A 19,339-nucleotide genomic window follows, 5' to 3' on the forward strand; every position below is an offset into this window, starting at 1 on the left:
ATTTTTATAACTTCTTTTATTAATGAATGAGATAGCTAGTAGTAAATTATAGATTAGATGAATAATAAACCAAGTTATGATCACAACACTAATGGATATTTTTAACACGTTATTGGATATTGCTGTGAATTATTGCTTTTTGAAAAATTCCAATTCGAGAAAAAAAAATGTATCAGGGCTTTCTTCTTTTTGAATTCGAAACCATAATGATCTCAAACCTTTGAAGTGAAGTGGCAGAAAGCAATTTTCTTTTTTTCCTTAACTAAGAAAAACGCAAAAAGGAAATAAAAAAAAACCGCCTCTTAAGTGTAAGAATTACTACTTGACTTTGAATTTGCGAATAAGAGCTTCAACGAAGATGCAAAATTTCTAATCATTTCACTAACACTTCACTTGTTTTCTCAACTTTAAATATAAATTATTGCATGTTAAGAAAAAGAAACCAAGATCTGATCATCTCGTTTCTATAAATAATAGAATTTTATCCCGCCTGCTACTGAGCTGTTTTTCCGAAATGTTAAAAATGTCTTCATTCAATATTTTTCAGATAAACACAAAATACCTTTAAACGTAACAGATTTACTTTTAATACGGTACATTAAATGAACAGTTGAAATGTCTTCGATTTTCCATACTTTTGATACCTTTAAAATAATTTAGTTTATACCTTAATCCCGTCCGTAGTATTAACAAGTAGAAATGACAATGCAGCTTTTCATTGAGCCTCAGAGATAGAAATGACCACTGTAGTTAATCAAGATTGTTCGCGGACATTTAGTGCATACTAAATGATAGGTCATTTAAGATCCTGAATACCTATTAACGAGGAACCATAAATTAAACTCAGTTGACGCAGGGTCACTGAATTTCGCCATTTGCTAATTGTATTAGACGATAAAGTATTTTAGAATCCTGTGTAATTGATAAGTACGCTTAAACGCTCTTCATATTCTCATATCTCATTATGTTCCGGAATGCGGTGTCCTATACATGGGGAGAAAATGCCGCAGGCATCTATTTGCCTTGAAACCTTATCTAGGATGTCGATCTTACTCGATGGAGAATTTCACAGGTGTTTCGTCTTAAGATGGATGCCACAGACTGTTTATTCAATAATACACGGACGCATTATCTACTTGTTTCGATTAATCCCACCATATTTTCCAATGATTTCTTTCTACTGGTATATTAGAGTTTTCCTGAAGGAATAGTTAAATCATAAACGTTTCATTGCTCACGATTTCAGATTATTCGTTCGTTATTGTAAATATTTGTTGATTTAAAATATAATTTAAATGCTATTTGAAAGAAGCATCATCAAAGGATTAATATAACATGCATTTAGCTTGGTTTCACTTATTACTTTGCATAAGCGACCAGTGCTTTGTCATGAATTTCGTTTGACACAGTAATGTAGCTGATGCAAATATTTATAAAGAAACATACGTATGTATACAAATGTATATTTTAAAGTATTTTTATGTGTGAAAAGAAGGTTTTATTTAAAGACGAATTTTTGTAAGTTATCTGAAATTTACGTGCCACATTCTTCAAAAAAAATCTAATTGTTCATCTATATCTAATATAATTAAAATATACATAGACTATATAACTCAATTATATTGAACAGTTTTTCGAGTAAATTGTGGAAATGAAAACTGAAATCAGAAGGATTCTTTACAGAACCAAAAACATGTTCCATATTTATGATTTCAGAGCGGAAAAACATGCATATTTTGAGAAAAATCGTTGTTTCTCTGGACTTATGGATGATGAGGCAGTTTGAACGTCATCAGACAGAGCTGAACATTGATAATTTCATTCTTGCACCAACTGATAGAATGTTAGGGGTTCTTGTCGAATATATGATATAAAAATATATATATTTTTGTCTTGTGATTACACTGATTGCAGCCTTATAATAAATATTTATTATTAAATATAATCACATTCTTTATAAAAAGATGCACATTCTTCAGATTATTGCCCATTTTGTAGAAGTACATTAAAGTTCTATAAGCAAAGGTATTGCAAACGAATTGTTCATTTCATGACATAGAAATGATTGAATTGCGCGAACAATCATAGAAATGATTGTTTTCTCACTGCCAGTCATGGGACTTAACCCCATCGAGTAGGAGCTGTCGGTGAAGGTGTTAAATAAAAAAAATAAAATGGAAAGAATTACCAAATAAGCGTAATCAATATCAGTCATATTAGTCTATTTTGATATGGAGTTAAATATGTTGTAAATTCTTTCGGCTAATTTCTTGGTAAATGGTAAATTTTTCTCATTTCTTACCTTATATGCACTTTTGATGTTAGTTTCCACTTGTCATGAAATACATGGAATCCCAAGTTATTATTTATCCACAAGTTTGGGTAGCATGAAAATTAAAAATAAAAAAAATAGCAAATTCCTTTGAAGCAAATAATTGTAAACAAAAATTGATATTTATCACTCAAGTTTTCAGATATTGATAAATACTGTGTTAAAATTTACTATAAATTTTTAACTTGAGAAAATTAACGAAGATGGGTTAAAGATTAAAACACCGAATTATGCGGTGAGCCAAGCGCAGTGCAACTATCCATCAATATCAAGACTGCCAATGTGCATTACACAATGCATACGCATAATGGTGCATCGGATTCTCAAAAAAAACAAAAACATCCATGTTAAACTTATAAACAGACTGCGAGTAATGTAACCGTGAAAATTATTTTAATATTTTCTAATATATAGTCTTTAGTTTTCGTTCGAACATTCGTTCTAAAATGAAATTTTGACGAAGAATGCAGATTTACGTCTTTTCGAATCGATGCATAAGATCTATAGTTTTTTCCGACACCCGGACAGTCCGACAAGTGTTCTTGGCTTCTCTCACTATCACTGAATATAACCATCGCCCAAAGAATTACACTGTAGAATTGGGAAGTAAAGCTAGTTAAAGGGTAATTAAATATCTTACAAATTAACCATTGGAAATGACACGTCTACTTACCTAATGTTTAAATGGCACGTCAATAATACCAACCAAGAAGTGATATCTATTACGCAATGTACGCATCGTTATGAGATAAAGGTTAAGGGTCAAAATTCCCACGCATAAATAAGGGATTCCTTCAATTATAATTTCGATATCTGAAATGTTTGCGTTTAAATTCGCTAGTGCCCAGATCGTCTGTGAGCTTATACTCGAAATAAATAAGGGCGAAAATATAGAATTCTGTTGAAATGCCATCTGAAGAATTTATCAAAGGAACTCGCAGTACCTTTCGTACTTAGAATTGCCAAAAGTAGAAGTTGAAATACTTCCAAATGGTAAAGTACCTATTATTACTTGCACATTTTCGCTTTTGAGAAAAAAAAAATTTAACCGAAAGATTTCTGTCTGTAACAGTGAATTACAGGTGAAAATAGAAGATCAAGAGGTCAATGCTGAAGGGAAAAGGAATGTGGTATCTGCACTCGGCGTGCTAAAAGACAGTCCATGCCCATAATGAGAGAAAATAAGATGTTGCCTGAACCCCCAAACCGGAAATTAAAGTAGCTCGCTTCAAAGATGGGAATTAGCGAGCTTTTAGATTGAAGGAATGATCTGAAGTATTGAGAAAAGTTCAAATAAAATAGAATGAACTTTATTTGCGAAGAAAATTCAACGAAAAGGAGAATGTTCGGAATTATTTTGAAGTTTGAAAAAGATTCGAAGAGGATAAAAGTATTTTCTGAATTTTATTTACTTTAGAAACGGGAAACGAAAGGAATTTTTTTTATGAAATGTTGCGAAGCTGTAAAAAAAATAAACATTATATAAGCATTTACAAGAAAACCTGGAAAATGTTTTTACGTAGTTATTAAAGAATTAAATATACATTTATCTAAAATAAACATAAAAAGCTCAAGAAACGAAATTTAGATTATGGTTTTAGGATTCGAAAAATGCATTGATTCCCTGCTTCTTAATCTTATAGTTCCGGTCTTTCTTTTCTTTCTATTTGTAAATAAAACTCAGGAAAAAAACTGTAATTTATAACTATTGAAATGGGCAAGATTTGATTTGTTAAATCAATTGAAATCTCAAAGGAAAGAAAGCATTGATATAAAATTTACAGCTATAAATATAAATAAAGTAAAACAGAACTGACACAAGCATTCAATAATTTGAACTGCAACGGAATGTTTTCAAATTTTAGTTCGAAAAATATAAGAATACTCACAGATGTATAGATTCTAAAACGCTGCCACCTTTTTCATTTCTAAGAGTATCTTATAAGTGAATTTCCATTTTCTTGCTCTGAAGCTATCCTTTTTTTTTTAAAAAAAATTCCTTTGCTGTTTTATTAAATAATGTGGATTTTTCCTCTTCTTTTCTGAGTAATGAATCTCAGCGCAGAAAAACTACCATTTCTTGGAAACTGGACTCAACGCCTTTGACAACTCAACCATGTGATACATTAAAAGAAGTTACATAATAAAGAGAAAAAAACGAAATAAAGAATAGTGACTTCACTGATATTCATATATGTATTTTATAACAATTTCGAAGATTATTATTCATTCAAACTTGCATCCTATTCAAAATTGAATTGTATCAATAAATCCGTTTAAATTCTGAAAAAAATTAATATGTGTAGGATTTAAAATAATCGTATTTAATGCGTTACATAAAGCCGTAATAGAATTCCTATTTTCTTTTCATTCAAAACAAATAGATAACCCAAATCGTAAGATCTTTGAAACATTCCAAGTATTTTCGAAATGCAATAAATTTATTTTTCTGTATACTAGCATGTTCCTCTGCCTTCGTTCACTATATAGATATGTGTTTCTTTAATCAAAGTTTTAATTAAAAAAAGAACGTGTAATTGCTTTGACATGCAAAAAACTAATCTATGTTTTTTTTTTCGATATTAGAAACTTAGGGATAATTTGCTGATAGTATTATTTTGTTTAGCTTGTCATATTAAAATTTATTTATATTTAGCTATTCCTTTTAACAAAATTATTATCATCCTACTTATTAATATGTTTTATAAAATAAGTATGTAAAAAAATACATATGTTAAGATTATTTTTAAAATACACTTATTTAAGGAATGAAATTTCTTTAAATACCCTAAACTTCTTCTTGGACCTTTTTTTTTACTTTAGAAAATCATTTATAATTGATAAAACGCAAAAAATGCAGTCATTCTTTATTATTACAATTGTAAAGCTCTTTTCATCTTGGAAAATATAAATGATGAAATTGCATTCGATATTACTTAAAAATTATAATCAATTATTCGAGTATCTAAATCCCAAGCGATCGATGTAAAAATGGTAGGTTAATTATTAATAATTAAGATTTTATAATTTCTGAGGATTAAAGAATTCATGTATTGAATTTTAAAATCTTATCTGAACCGAATAAATTATCTAATGCATTAAATTTAATTGCATACTTTTTTGTGTGTATAAGCTATATTTAATGATTGAATGACATTGTAATTTTATTTTTGACTCAATATTACAGAGGTATAAAATAAAATCATAATCTTTTATAAATGTAAAAATTATAATTACTATGAAATGACGAAGTTTTTAATAATTATTCCATGAAAAGTAGTATTATTTGACATATTTCCTTAATTGCAGTATATTTCTTTTAAAATTTTCTTAATTGTTTCTTAAAGATTTTATCCAGAATTCATAAATGATTTCTGTAACTATATTCAGAAGTTATTTAAAATTCTCAATGACTCGCTATGGATTTAATTTTTATCATATGGTTTTATTTACTTCCACTAGAAAGTTGTATGAAAGAATTTCATTTAAAATGTAATTTAATTAAAAAGAGAACGAAAAGCTTTCGCTGTATTCTCACTCACGCATGCCTAATACATAATTCATGTTGTGTCAAATATTTTTATGTATTGACTTGTCTCTGAAGAGATTTCTACATTTTCCTGCTGAGGATATTTTTTCACGCCTTTATCCTGACTTTTTTCTTGCTTGTAAAGACGGAATTTTACTCGCTATCTCCTAGGTTAAGAACTTGCAAATGTTGCTCTTTTGTGTATTAGCAATGAAAGTATATTACCATTTTAAATAAATTTCATCCCGAAATATGCAATGGGTTTTATAATGATGAATTCTATTTAAAATGATAAAAGAAAGGAAAATAATTCAAATAAGATACAGGTGGTTATCAAAATAAGGAAAACACCTTAAATTTATAAAGAACCCTTTATTAGTATGGCATAGAACAGTCTTTGGCATGTAATACAGCTTGGAATTGATTAGGAATCAATTCATACAAGTGCTGAATAGTGTTTAGAGGAATGTTATACCATTCTTTCTGCTGATATTGTGAAAGTTCTGGAGAGATATATGTGGTGGATATCGATTCAGTATTGAGCGCTCGAAAACAGACCATAACGGTTCAATTATATTGTGGTCGGGTGACTGTACGGGCCAGGATAGATGTTTAACTTCATCCTCGTGTTCATCAAACCATGATTCATCACACTAGACGATACTTCTCCGACCAGGACAAGTATCGCTCTATGGATAGGTGTATTATCATCCTGGAAAATTCCACCTCTTGCAAGAAACAAAGTTTGCATCATAGGATGGACCTGGTCAGCTAAATTCTCTCTATATTTTTCCTCAGTGATTCTTCCTTTCAGGGTTACGATTGGTCCATCAAAAAAACCTCGGCATGGACGCCCATATCATGACAGATCCACCTCCATGCTTGATAGTTGGAAGAAGATAATCACGATCATACGCTTGTGCAAGTGTCCTCCAAACGTGAACCAGTCCTGTTGTAGGGAAAAGTGTGAAACACGATTCGTTAGACCATATTACTTTCTTCCACTTATCAATCGACAAGGTTTTGTGAATGTGACACCACTGTAGACGACGTTTACCATTAACATCTGTGACAATTAGCTTGGGAGGAGCTGTTCTGCTATAAATGTTCTATTTATGAAGGTGCCTTCTAACTGTAATATCACTGACACTGGAGAATCCAGACGGGTATTGAGCTCTGCGGTCACTTTTGCTACAGTTGTTTGCTTTTTAGACATCACAATACGCTTCAAACCAATTGGTCTCTTTCATTGAGCTTCTCTTTCCGCCCCCTATTTTCTTTGCTGAGCTTGTCTTGCCTCGCTATGTATATGATGTCGTGACTTTAAACACCATACCTTTAGAAACGCCTAAAAGTTGGGATGTTTCGGTCACGTCCCAGGTAAACGGGCTCCTAAAATTTGGCTTCATTCAAAATCTGAGTGGTCCGACATTTTTAGCTTTTGAAAAGAATTCAAAAACTACAGAACTTCAATAACGCTAACACATACTACCAGAATATAGTCATTACTATTTATGAAAACAACTGGTGTCTATTATTATATTTTAATGCATACGAAGCTCATTCAAAAATGTCACTTTTATTCACAGGTTTTTCTATTATTTTAGTAGCCACCTGTATCTATTTCTTAATACATTAACAAAACTGTGATGGTAAAAATCGCTTTATCATATTTTGTATTTTCAAAATATGATAAAGATTTATTTTAGAATTTAAAGAATTTGAAATGAATAACTCTGTATCTCATAATTTTGAAAACAATTATTGCGAAATTTATCAAAATATGTCAAGAAAAAGTAGAATTCTAGAAAGGTAGAAATTGCATTGTTTGTATTTACTAAAAAATATACGTCTATTTTTAATTGCATGTGATTATACCTATTTTATAAATATTTATTTTACAAAATCCATTGCAATATAGAACTATTAACTGATTTTATAATTCTGTAAATATCATACACAGAGTATTTTTCAAATTGCTTTCCGCATTTTTAATCATAATATTTCAAAAATTACGTACGAATCAATTATAATATATGCAAGACTTTTCTCTTCCACCCGAAAGGCAGCAGATGTTATTGGGTTGGGGTCATATGAAGATTAAGATCAATTTGCAAGCGTAATACTTCAAATGTAGAACTATTTGATTCAATGTCCCTCCTCTTCCATCCTCCAAGCAGTCAATTACATAGCGGGAACAGTCGAAGATTTAACTAAATTAACAACGTCTTACTGAATTAATTGTGGTAAAATGGTTAATTTTTTTTCTGGAAAATGCTGTAAGCAAGATTGCCTTTTCAGAAAACAATCAAAGGGATGCTTCTTTAAATAATAGCAAAAGTTATTTACATAACAGGAAATCAGTATTCTAAAAGCAAGAAATTCAGTTTTCCTTCCTTAAAGAAAATAATACTCCCATATAAGGCAGGATACTGAGATGAAACTTTTTTAAATCTTTAAACACGCAATGAAAAGAAACTTAAGAAGGCTTTTTGTTTTTTAAGAAATTTACTGTTCATTTTACATAGCCGTAAAAACAAATCGGTTACTCTGTTGTTCTTTTTCGCCATAATAAAAGTTTTTTGAAGATTATGGGGGAAAAGAATGGGGCTGTCTTCAAACAGCTTTTTCAGAACCCGAAAAATGGCACTTCTCGCATGTACATCGAGAATAGGGGAACAAGTGATACGCTCTGACACGGCTAGATCATAAATTCCAGTTAGAACTTTGTATTTTAGTCCAGTTTGACGTATCCGTTTCCCGTCTTTATAAAGTGAAATTTACTTTAACTCGGATCCTCCTTGAAAATATGAAATCCGGTATTTAGATTTCTTACCGACTTTTACTTCATTTAAAACTTTACAACTGTCATCAATCACTTCGCTTGTCCTTGTGCACTTTGATTATAAAGGTTAAAGTAAAATAAAAACAATTTAAACTGATATGATTCACTTTTTTTACAGATATACATTTTCATATACATTACATATAAATTCATCCAATATAATTCTTAGGAAATTAAGAAATTTGCAATAAAAATTTCATTTTTTAGCTTGCAGGTTTCATTACAGGCATGTTACAAATTTAAAAATAAAAAGAATTCCTTTTAATTCCCATAAAAGCCTTTTAATTACATCATTAGATAAAAAAATAAATACTATAATATCAATATCCTAAAAATAAAAATTTCAGTAGATCGTGCGAAGTATATTCAATTACACTTCTCAATTTACGTCACAATTAGATCGCAGATATATTTAAACAGAAATATACATTTATCACTTATCCATCATAAATGATGATAAACAAACAGAAATCCTTTATCCTCCGTTTTAAAATAAATAGAAATACACATTATACATTTATCTATCATAAATCGTGATTGTCGTCGTCACCTAATAGGGAATTATATGTAGCATAAAAATCATGTATAAAGTTTTGATATATTTTGGGATATTCATAAAGAACGGAAGAAACCATGTTTCAAGATACAAGTCTGAAACTCTTCGATACAAGTCTAAAAAACAGACTAAAAAGTAGATATGGCTTAATGAAGAGGTAAACTATAACACAGAAGAATTGATAAATGCAAAACATTTATTTCTCTTTTAATTTTAAATAATATATTTCTTTCTTGCGAATAGCTGTTTCCTAGTTGTTATAATGCCTCATCTAATGAAAAGCATCATATTAAATTGTTTCTTGCTATAAAATATATTTCAGTAGTATTTAGTTCAACCTTATATGTAATTTTGACATCACTTGACTCTTCGACGTACAGCACCATTCTGTAGCTGTTTAGAAGCACGCCGGTCAAGTCACATTGTTCTTTAGAAGTGATCCTTGAAGCACCCTTTCATCAGAGAATGAATAGATTGTCTCTAAATCAGACTTGCTTAGTAAATCCTGAGTACAAATACTTCAAAATGTATTAAAATTTTATTTTTAAAATAAAACACACACACACACACACACACACACACACACACACACACACACACACACACACACACACACACACACACACACACACACACACACACACACACACACACACACACACACACACACACACACACACATTAACCTTTCATTCCAATCTTTAAAATAAGATATACAAAAAATGTGCCATATAAAGGCATTTTATTTGTAATACGTTTAAAATAAATCTTTCGTAACTATAGTATACAAAGACATAATCGGAAATGTCATAAGTACGCAAATATTCTCATGCACAAAGGTTAAGCAATAAGTTTAAAAAGCATTTAATTGAGTTTATCGAATATGTTATACAACTTGAGATATAAGAAAAACATACTAGAATGGTAAAATGAAAAAAAAAAAAAAAAAATACGAACAAAAAAAAGAAAAGAAAAGAAAGCAAGAATTTTGAAAATTAAAATTTCATTGGTGCAAGTGCATGTATGTAATACCCCGAACAATTTTGGAAAACTGTAATCTACAAAGATGCCTCATATCAAGAATACGATCTTCTAGAGCAAACTGTGCCTCTTGTTCTCATTCAAGGAACCAATATGTTCGAGAAGGTTCCAGTGGTAGAAATAAAAAAATCAGGAAGGTTTCTAGACATCAGAAATGCGTGATAAATTGTATACGACATGAATGATTTTAAAAGTCATTACATACAATTCAGTGTTTTAGATCTATATTCTGATAAAGCATATTCCCCATTTATTCATATTGCAGAATATGAAGACCTAAAGAATAGTGTTATCATGTTTAATGCAGGCTGTATGAGACAATTAACTTTAAGATCACAAAAGTTGCTAGAAAAAAATAGTATTTAGTCTCATTTTAGAAAAATAGATGACATAATGAGCAAATTTCGTTTCTTTAATGACATTAATTTTATTTTAAAAATACCCCGATTTTTTGCCTCAAATTTGGAATTAATTTTGACCTCTTAAGAAGTGAAATTTTATCAGAATCAGCTTTATCAAATCACTCATTTTCCTTTAATATCAACGAGATTTAAAATGTAATTTTGTTTATTCAAATGAAATAAATCGGCTGAATCACAGGTGTCCTCATTTGAGGACACCGCCAGTCTAGGACGTCTATTCATTCGTTCGTCCCTCTTCACCCCGGCTGCCTCTCTTCCTGCAAAGGATATGATTTGAAATTTACCAGAGAAGGATGTGATGTTGATTCTGTGTTCAAAAGAAGTTTTGTTTATTTTTCCTTGGATTCGGGGGAAAAAAAACCATTTTCGAAACCACAGAATATTTCAAATTTAAGAGTTGCGTTTTTATCTAGACTGTTATTTATGTTTCACCATCATGTTCTGATTTATTTTTTGTTATATTTTTCTGTAAATATTTAGTTTTATATAGCCATAATTTTTTTATTAACCTTTATTTCTTAATTATTATTATTGCATTCAACATGTAAAAATTGTACAGCGAAAGATAAGAAAAAATTTCAACATATGCCCACCAATGTTCACCTCGAAAATATTCGCTTTGCAGTATCAAAAAAATTTGCACCCACGAACAATATGCAAAACAGTAATTTTCTATTATGTGTTAGACGAAAAGGCACTTCCATATGTTTTCATGCCAAATAATAAGTTGTTTTAATTTTGTATTTTATTTGATATTTTTTACATTAATTAATAAAATTAGCAATTAATAAAATTTAATTGTAAATATTTATTTTTAGCATTTTAATTGGATAGTTTTTAATTCTTAGTTGAATTAAATTATAATTTGTGTTAAATTGTAATAGTTATAACTTTTTTAATTATTTATATTTATAAGATTTAATTTTTGTAGTAGATATATTATATGTTGTATACTCAATCTATACTTACAATAAAGCTCAATGTGTGTGTGTGTGTGTGTGTTTTGGCGCTCTACAGGCCAGGTCATTTGACATACAGCTATCAAATTTGGTACATGTATACCTTAGAGGTCGGGAATGTGCACCTGGGGTTCCTTTTTTGAAATTTTAGTTAGAATTTTAATTATTAATTAAAAACTAACTTTTCCGCCAAAAAAATCTTCCATTTTCCCCAGCGCCAAATGAGTAAGGCTTCAGTTTGTTTTTTTTTCTCCCAACAGTAATGAGGCTAGGGTTAACATTTTTCGGCGGATTATTTCAAACGATTCTGTTTATTTTCTTAATGTTTTATGCATTTAAAATTCCACATTGTTAATTAATCCATGTTTCAGATACATTCTGAAGTACTTTTGAATTAAAATAAAACAGAATAAAGGAAATTAAAAATGTATAATCTGCATAGCGTTACCCCAACTGGCGTAGAAAAATTCGCGCATTTGCGTTAACGTAACTGGCGAAGAAAATTCACGCATGCGCATTATGTTCTGACTGTTGACAGGACAACCAACGGATGATTTAAATTATTTTTAGGTTAGTTGCATGCTTTTGTAAGTAAATTGTATTTAAGTTAGTTATATATTTTTTGTATATGCTTATAGTTTTAAGTACATCGTTTTTTAAGTAGTTTTTTTAACCTGTTTTCAATGATTTAAATTATTTTTAGGTTAATTGCATGTTTTTGTAATTAAATTAAATTTATGTTATATACTTTTTTGTATATGCTTATAGTTTTAAGTACATCGTTTTTTAAGTAGTTTTTTTAAACCTGTTTTCGACCGATTATTTTAAATGATTCATTTTATTTTCTTAGTGTTTGATGCATTTAAAATTAAACATTGTTAATGAATCGATCTGTTCATGATTAATCTGAGAAATTTTTGTGGACGAATTCTTGAGATATTACATAAATTAAGAAAGATATTCTTTAGGGACCATAAAGTTTAAATGCTCAGTGACTCTATTATCAGTAATCATATTATTAAAAAAATGCTTTGTTTCAGTAAAAAATATTATTGTATTAATTGCAGATTAATCATTTACACTTTAATTTAAAGCTAGGGTTAACATTTTTCGGCCGATTATTTCAAACGATTCTGTTTATTTTCTTAATATTTTATGTATTTAAAATTAAACATTGTTAATTAATCGATCTATCAGATTCATTCTGAAGTATTTTTGAATTAAAATAACACAGAATAAAGGAAATTAAAAATTTCTAATCTGCATAGCGAAAAATTCACGCATTTGCTTTACAGTAACGGGCACTGGAAATTCATGCATGTGCATTGTGTTCTGATTGTTGACAATATTATCAACGGATTGTTCTTGATTTAAATTATTTTTATATTAGTTGCTTGCTTTTGTAATTAAATTGTATTTATGTTAGTTATATATTTTTTGTATATGCTTATAATTTTAAGTACATCGTTTTTTAAGTACTTTTTTTAAACCTGTGTTCGACCGATTATTTTAAACGATTCGTTTTATTTTCTTAGTGTTTGATGCATTTAAAATTAAACATTGTTAATTAGTCGATCTGTTCATGATGAATTTCAGAAAATTTTGTTGACAAATTCTTGAGATATTACATAAATTAAGAAAGATATTCTGTAGTGCCCATAAAGTTTAAACGCTCAGTGACTCTGTTATCAGTAATCATATTATAAAAAATGTTTTGTTTCAGTAAAAAATATTATGATATTAATTGCAGATTAATTCTTTCCACTTTAATTTAAAGCATCAATTCTACGGGAGCTAACAGAAAATTAGAGAGATAATATTACGTTATGACTGAAGGCCTTTATAATATTATGAGTGAATTATATGACTATCAAAATTAGAAGTTTTTAAAATTTTTGATGAAGAATCTATTAAAGTAGCGTAAAATATTTGCCTAAAATATTTAATTATTAAAATTTAAACGAACATTAAGATTGGCGAACCGGCTGGTCGCCAAAGGCGCTGGTATTAAATAAAAGTGTAACATTAATAAAAGTGTATATAAACCTAAAATATTCATAAGTACTGCTGTTGTCATAAAAAATTTACGTAATTATTTTGAAAGATTTTCTTACACAGAGATACTGTAGACGGGCGGTGTACTTGCTTGAGGACACCACCCCCTGCGAAAGGAGGCAAGTTAAAAAAGGTCTTGACAGTAAACTCCATGTGTATACAATATATTAATCGCATTTTCTCATTATATTTCAAAAATTTGAATGACCGTGACGGAAAGGGTTAATATTTAAAAATGCCCATGTTAAAAGCTTAATATGCTGGGTTTTTTTACCCGGTAGATTCATTTCACCATGCTTGCATGGAGTGCAGGAACTTTCTGCTGTAAATGATAATTTTCTTATTTTTATGGAGCATCTTTGGAAACTCTCACTAAAAGCCTAAGTGAGAAATGAAACTAAAATAAGAATAATCATAAGTTACAACATTCAATATAAGTTTTAAGCCGATGGTAGTAAGGAAATGAATTTGTAAGACATTTACATTCAATCCTATTACAAGCAATATTAGCAAACAAAAAATGATTAAACTCTTATTTTTCTCTTGAATGAATTGCAACGCTCAAATATGAAAGACAAAACATGAAATTACTTTTTTTACTCTTTGATATTTAATTGCATGTAAGAGCTTGAATACACTTTCATTATGATTACACGATGGTTCCTCCTTAAAACAGTAATTTATCGAAAAAACATGTCCTGCATGGGTTTTTTTTTTTTTTGCGCAAGATAGACATTCTTCTGAAAATTATCTTCACTTATGAATAGAGAGACATGTTGGTGTAATAATAAATTGCCTGAATTCTACATTTTTTCTAGTATTTTACAGATATACCAACATTTTATTATTTCAATATCTGCTCTGTAAAATAGTTACGAGCTATCTCATTCGGTTTTGTCGGAAGTCTAGTTTAATACTGTTTAAAGGGATTTCATGCTATCTACAAGTGAAAAAATCTTTGATAAAATCACTCTATAGTATTATTTCAAGCTGCCCATTACCTGGAGAATATAATTCACATTAAAAAGTTATTCAATTTTCTTGCTTATTCTAAAAACAATTCAGATACAATAATTAACATTAAGTAAGGAAAGACATCTCTTTTTGATATACAATGTGTAGCCGTATTCAAACTTCAAATTCAGAGAGGTGATAGTAGGCATCAAGAGGATAAAAAAATCCCCATATAATATATGATCCCAAACAACGTTTAGTAGGTGAAAATGGCAAAAATAGAGTAATCACAAAATTGTTGGAAACAGTAAAAAATTAATAAAAATATAACAAATTATGTTTCAGCTGTGATTTTTTTTAAGTGAATAACCATTTTTAAAAGTTTTTTTTTCAGGTAGGCAACATACCGATTTGATTATCCAGGGGGTAGTAAATTACTGAAAACAATAGTTAGAACCCTTATCTGCAAAAACATTAAAATTTGAAGAAAAATAAATGCTTGAAAATATAGGGGATTTTATACTCAATATAAATTACTCAACTTTTATACTCAATTATATATTAGCATGTAGTATGAAAACTGAAGTGGTTTTGAGGTATTCAAGAAAAACTAAAATGGGCACCCAAAATATCGCTGCAATATCGCTACCAATGTTTACTGAGGGTGTTGTCGAATTCGAGAAATAAATTCTGAACGAAGATAGTGTGCATTAAGAAGTTGAAAAATTACCAGACAATATAAGGTTGCAGGTAACGTTTATTCAGTAAAAATCGCAAAAAACAGACGTCGAAAAGGCAATGTGCCCGGCGAAGAGAATGGTCCTATGAATCCAAGGATTAGGGTAATTGAGAAGAAGAAGCCTTCTCGTATGTAAATTTTTCACACTTTCGAGGAAAATAAAAGCAGTGCACAAATATTCATTAATGAGCATAGCGGAATTGATGGTTGTTAAACGTCATTCGCAAACAACATGTCAGATTTCACGAATGCAACTAAAATGTGCTGGTGCCCCATCGTGGGAGGGATATGCTGCAAGAAAACTAGGTACTTTGTGCAACTGATTCGTTCGGGCAGAAGATACGTTCCCAATAGATGACCCTGCCCAGATGTTAATATTAAACTTGTGTTGTACGTTCGAAGAGATAGCGATGTGGGGATCAGACATGCGCATTGTGCGTGTTGAAGATGCCTTCTCTCGCAAAGGAGGTTTCATCTGAGAATAAAACTCTTACAGAAAAATCTCCATCTTCCTGTTTTAATATCAAGCATCCAGCGTACGAACTCCACTGGCAGCGGGTAATCATTATCGCATTGGAGTTGGACTTTCAGCAAGTGAAAGGAGTGCATGTTTCCAGCAAGCATAACCTTACCGTTTCGTATCGAACACACAGTTCAACTGCAAATGACTGTGTGCTTGTTGATGGTGTATCGGCAAAACGCTGCAAAAATCTGTTTTCTGTGTGAGGTGTGCGTTCTTGCCCTGTATTTGGCGACATTATTGTGAAGGATCCTCTCTCCCGCAGCCGCCGCCGATAGATATTTGCAAATGCAATACGGTGGGGACACCGCCTTCTCCGATATTGCTCTTGATACATTCTTTATGCTAGGAATCCGTTGCCATCCTCTGGGCGTAAGTTAAATGCTCATTAATGAATACATGCTCTCTGCATTTATTTTCTCCGAACTTATGGAAAATTTACAAAAGAGAAGGCATCTACTTCCCTACTACCTTTCTCCTACTCCTCGCATTCATTGAGCCATTCTCTTCGCAAGGCTCGTTGATTTTTCGACGTCTGTGTTTTCGATTTTCACTGAATAAAGGTTATATCGACCCGATGTGTTATGATAATTTTTCATCTCCTTAATGGCTACTGTCAACTCTCTGAATTTATGTTCCGAATTTGGAAACACCCTCTGCAAACATCGGTTCCAATGTTGCAGCTTTTTTTTGGTGCCCGTTTTAGTGTCTCTTTGTTACTTTAAAAACTCCTCACAATACATACTTATATCAGATTAAAGAGCGAAGAATTCCTTATATTTTCAAGCTTTTGTTTTTTTCAAGTTTTGATATTTTTGGAGATATTGGTTCTAAACAAATTTTTTTGTTTTTAGTCATTTTCAACCCCCTGGATCATCAAATCGGCATGTTACCTACAAGAAAAAAAACTTTTAAGAATGTGCTTTCACTTAAAAATATCATACCTGAAACATAATTTGTTATTTTTTTATTCATTTTTTACTGTTCCCACCAATTTTCTGATTTATATATTTTTGCGATTTTCACCTACTAAACGTCGTTTGAGACCTTATTATCCGACTTTTTATCTTCTCAATGCGTATTATCACATCTTTGAATTTGTCAGTCGAATTCGTCAACACCCCGTATACAAGAAAACGCACAACTTGGTTAAAAAGAAAAAAATACACTTTGGACAAAACACTTTGTTTTCTTCAAAAAGGCAAAAGTATTTATTTTTATATAATTTCTGTAAGGCAACATAGAGCAAACCTAATAAAATAAATAGGAATAGGAATATAATTTCAAGTATATGTCGTTTATTATTTTTATTGTTTTCAAATGTACAGAATGGATCTTAAGACTATAATTAAGAATGAATAGATACCTTGAAAAATATATATATAAAATATTCTATGTATATTCATCAACATATAATGCATATTTTTGTCTATATATTTTATTGGAGATATTATCCTTAGTGTCTACACTCCGCAGACTTGAAAGAAGCGACTTTATCTTTCAAACAAATTCCCTAAGTAGTATCTAAATTCCATCAGTAAGAATGAAGAACCCAACATAATAATTCATATTCATAGAAAGTATTGATGCAAAATTTGAAGTTTTGTACCTAAAACCTTGAAGTGAATAGTGCTTTTTAAACATTCCTGTTTCGCATAATATACTACTTTTTTGCTGTTTTTGCATTGATCAAAATTGAGAAAAGAGATAATTATATATTTCTTCAGCAGAAGGCATATAAATTAAAACCCATTTTTCTGCATGAAAATTAAAAAATAGTGTTTTTGATAGGTATTTTACATTTTCATTGCACCTATAAATAATCTTACGTTATCCGTATACTCTGTTGAAAAGTAATTTCCTTCTTTTAAAAATAGTCAGTGAAACGATGTAAAATAATTTCCTTCAGTAAAAATTTTCACAGATTTCAGGCTATTATTTGAAGAACTATAGTTGTTAAAATGTTGCATGTTAAATGTAGATTGATAGAGTAGCTTCACAGCAATGATAGATGATTTAATTATATCAAAATTATGGATGATTTAATTATCAAAAATATTTCTTTTGCCTATCGTTCCCACATTTAAAGAATTTAATTTAAAACTTTATTGAATTTGCGAGACATTACTGAAAAGAATGATTGTAGTGAACCATACTGGAGCTTTAATTCTAAAAGAATGGACATCCATCTCATACTAAACTGTATGTGTGAAAAATTTCTTCAACTAAGAATGCGAGGAATTTGCAGGGGATGTGAAATCTTGTAAATTTGCGAAAGTGCTTTATGTTTGTATATTTTATTACAAAATTTAAATATTCACTCATAAAATATTAAAATTTATATAAAACTTCAATTCATTATACGAAAGCTGAGAATATCTTTCGAAACAATAGAGAAATATTAAGGCTTTCTATGAGAATTGGCTTATTATATTAGGGAAACTGAATCTCGAAGAAAAGTCCCGAATTGCTCGATAAATAAATCAGAAGTAACGTTACTAGACATTCGAAACTGAGCAGATAGAACATCTATTTAGTGAATTAAAATTTTACTTAAAACGACTTTTTGGAAAAAAATGCGATTAATTTTAATAGAAATATTCGGATTTAAATAGAATCTTGTAAATGCATCATATATATACAAATCACTACATTTAAAGGAATTAATAAGGGCTATAATCAATAATCTAGTTAATTAATAAGGGTTTGAAAAGAAATGTATGGCATTTACTGAAAAGCTATTCTAAGCAGATCCAGTTCAGTTTAGTAAGAAAAAAATTAGACATGAAAAAGAAAATTCCTTTCTAAATAATTCAAATACATCAAATTAAAATACTTATTGAAATTCCTAATTGTATTATAGAAATGGAGCGAATGTTACAACTTAAAGAGTTCAGGCAATTTCGAACACGGCTCTCTTCATCAAAAATTCGTTTTTGAATAAAATAGTTGAATTCAGCCATATGTCATTTGGAGACAAAATAAAGACTTTTAATACAAAATTTGCAGAAATCGATCTTCGAGAATAAAACTTATGGAATTTAATAAAAGTTTCATTTTTTTTTCATTTCATTTTCACTCATTTCATTTTAGTTTCATTTCATTTACAATAGTTTACTAAACAAATTGAGATTTAAAGAATATTGTATATTATAATATATATTATAAAAATTCATTATACACTGGCGAGCAAAAATTAGTAGACAAATGCATTTTGTAAGAAAAAATATGTTATTAGTTTTTTTTTTGATGTTATTAAATACAATGATATAAAATGCAAGCAAAATTAAAGCAAACATTTAATGGAAAAATGGGAATTTTTTAGAAATATACAAAACATATCAATAAAAATAGAAGTGCATATCAATTACAGTACACTCCCGATTA

Source organism: Argiope bruennichi, chromosome X1, assembly GCF_947563725.1.
Source record: "Argiope bruennichi chromosome X1, qqArgBrue1.1, whole genome shotgun sequence".
Taxonomy (NCBI): domain Eukaryota; kingdom Metazoa; phylum Arthropoda; class Arachnida; order Araneae; family Araneidae; genus Argiope; species Argiope bruennichi.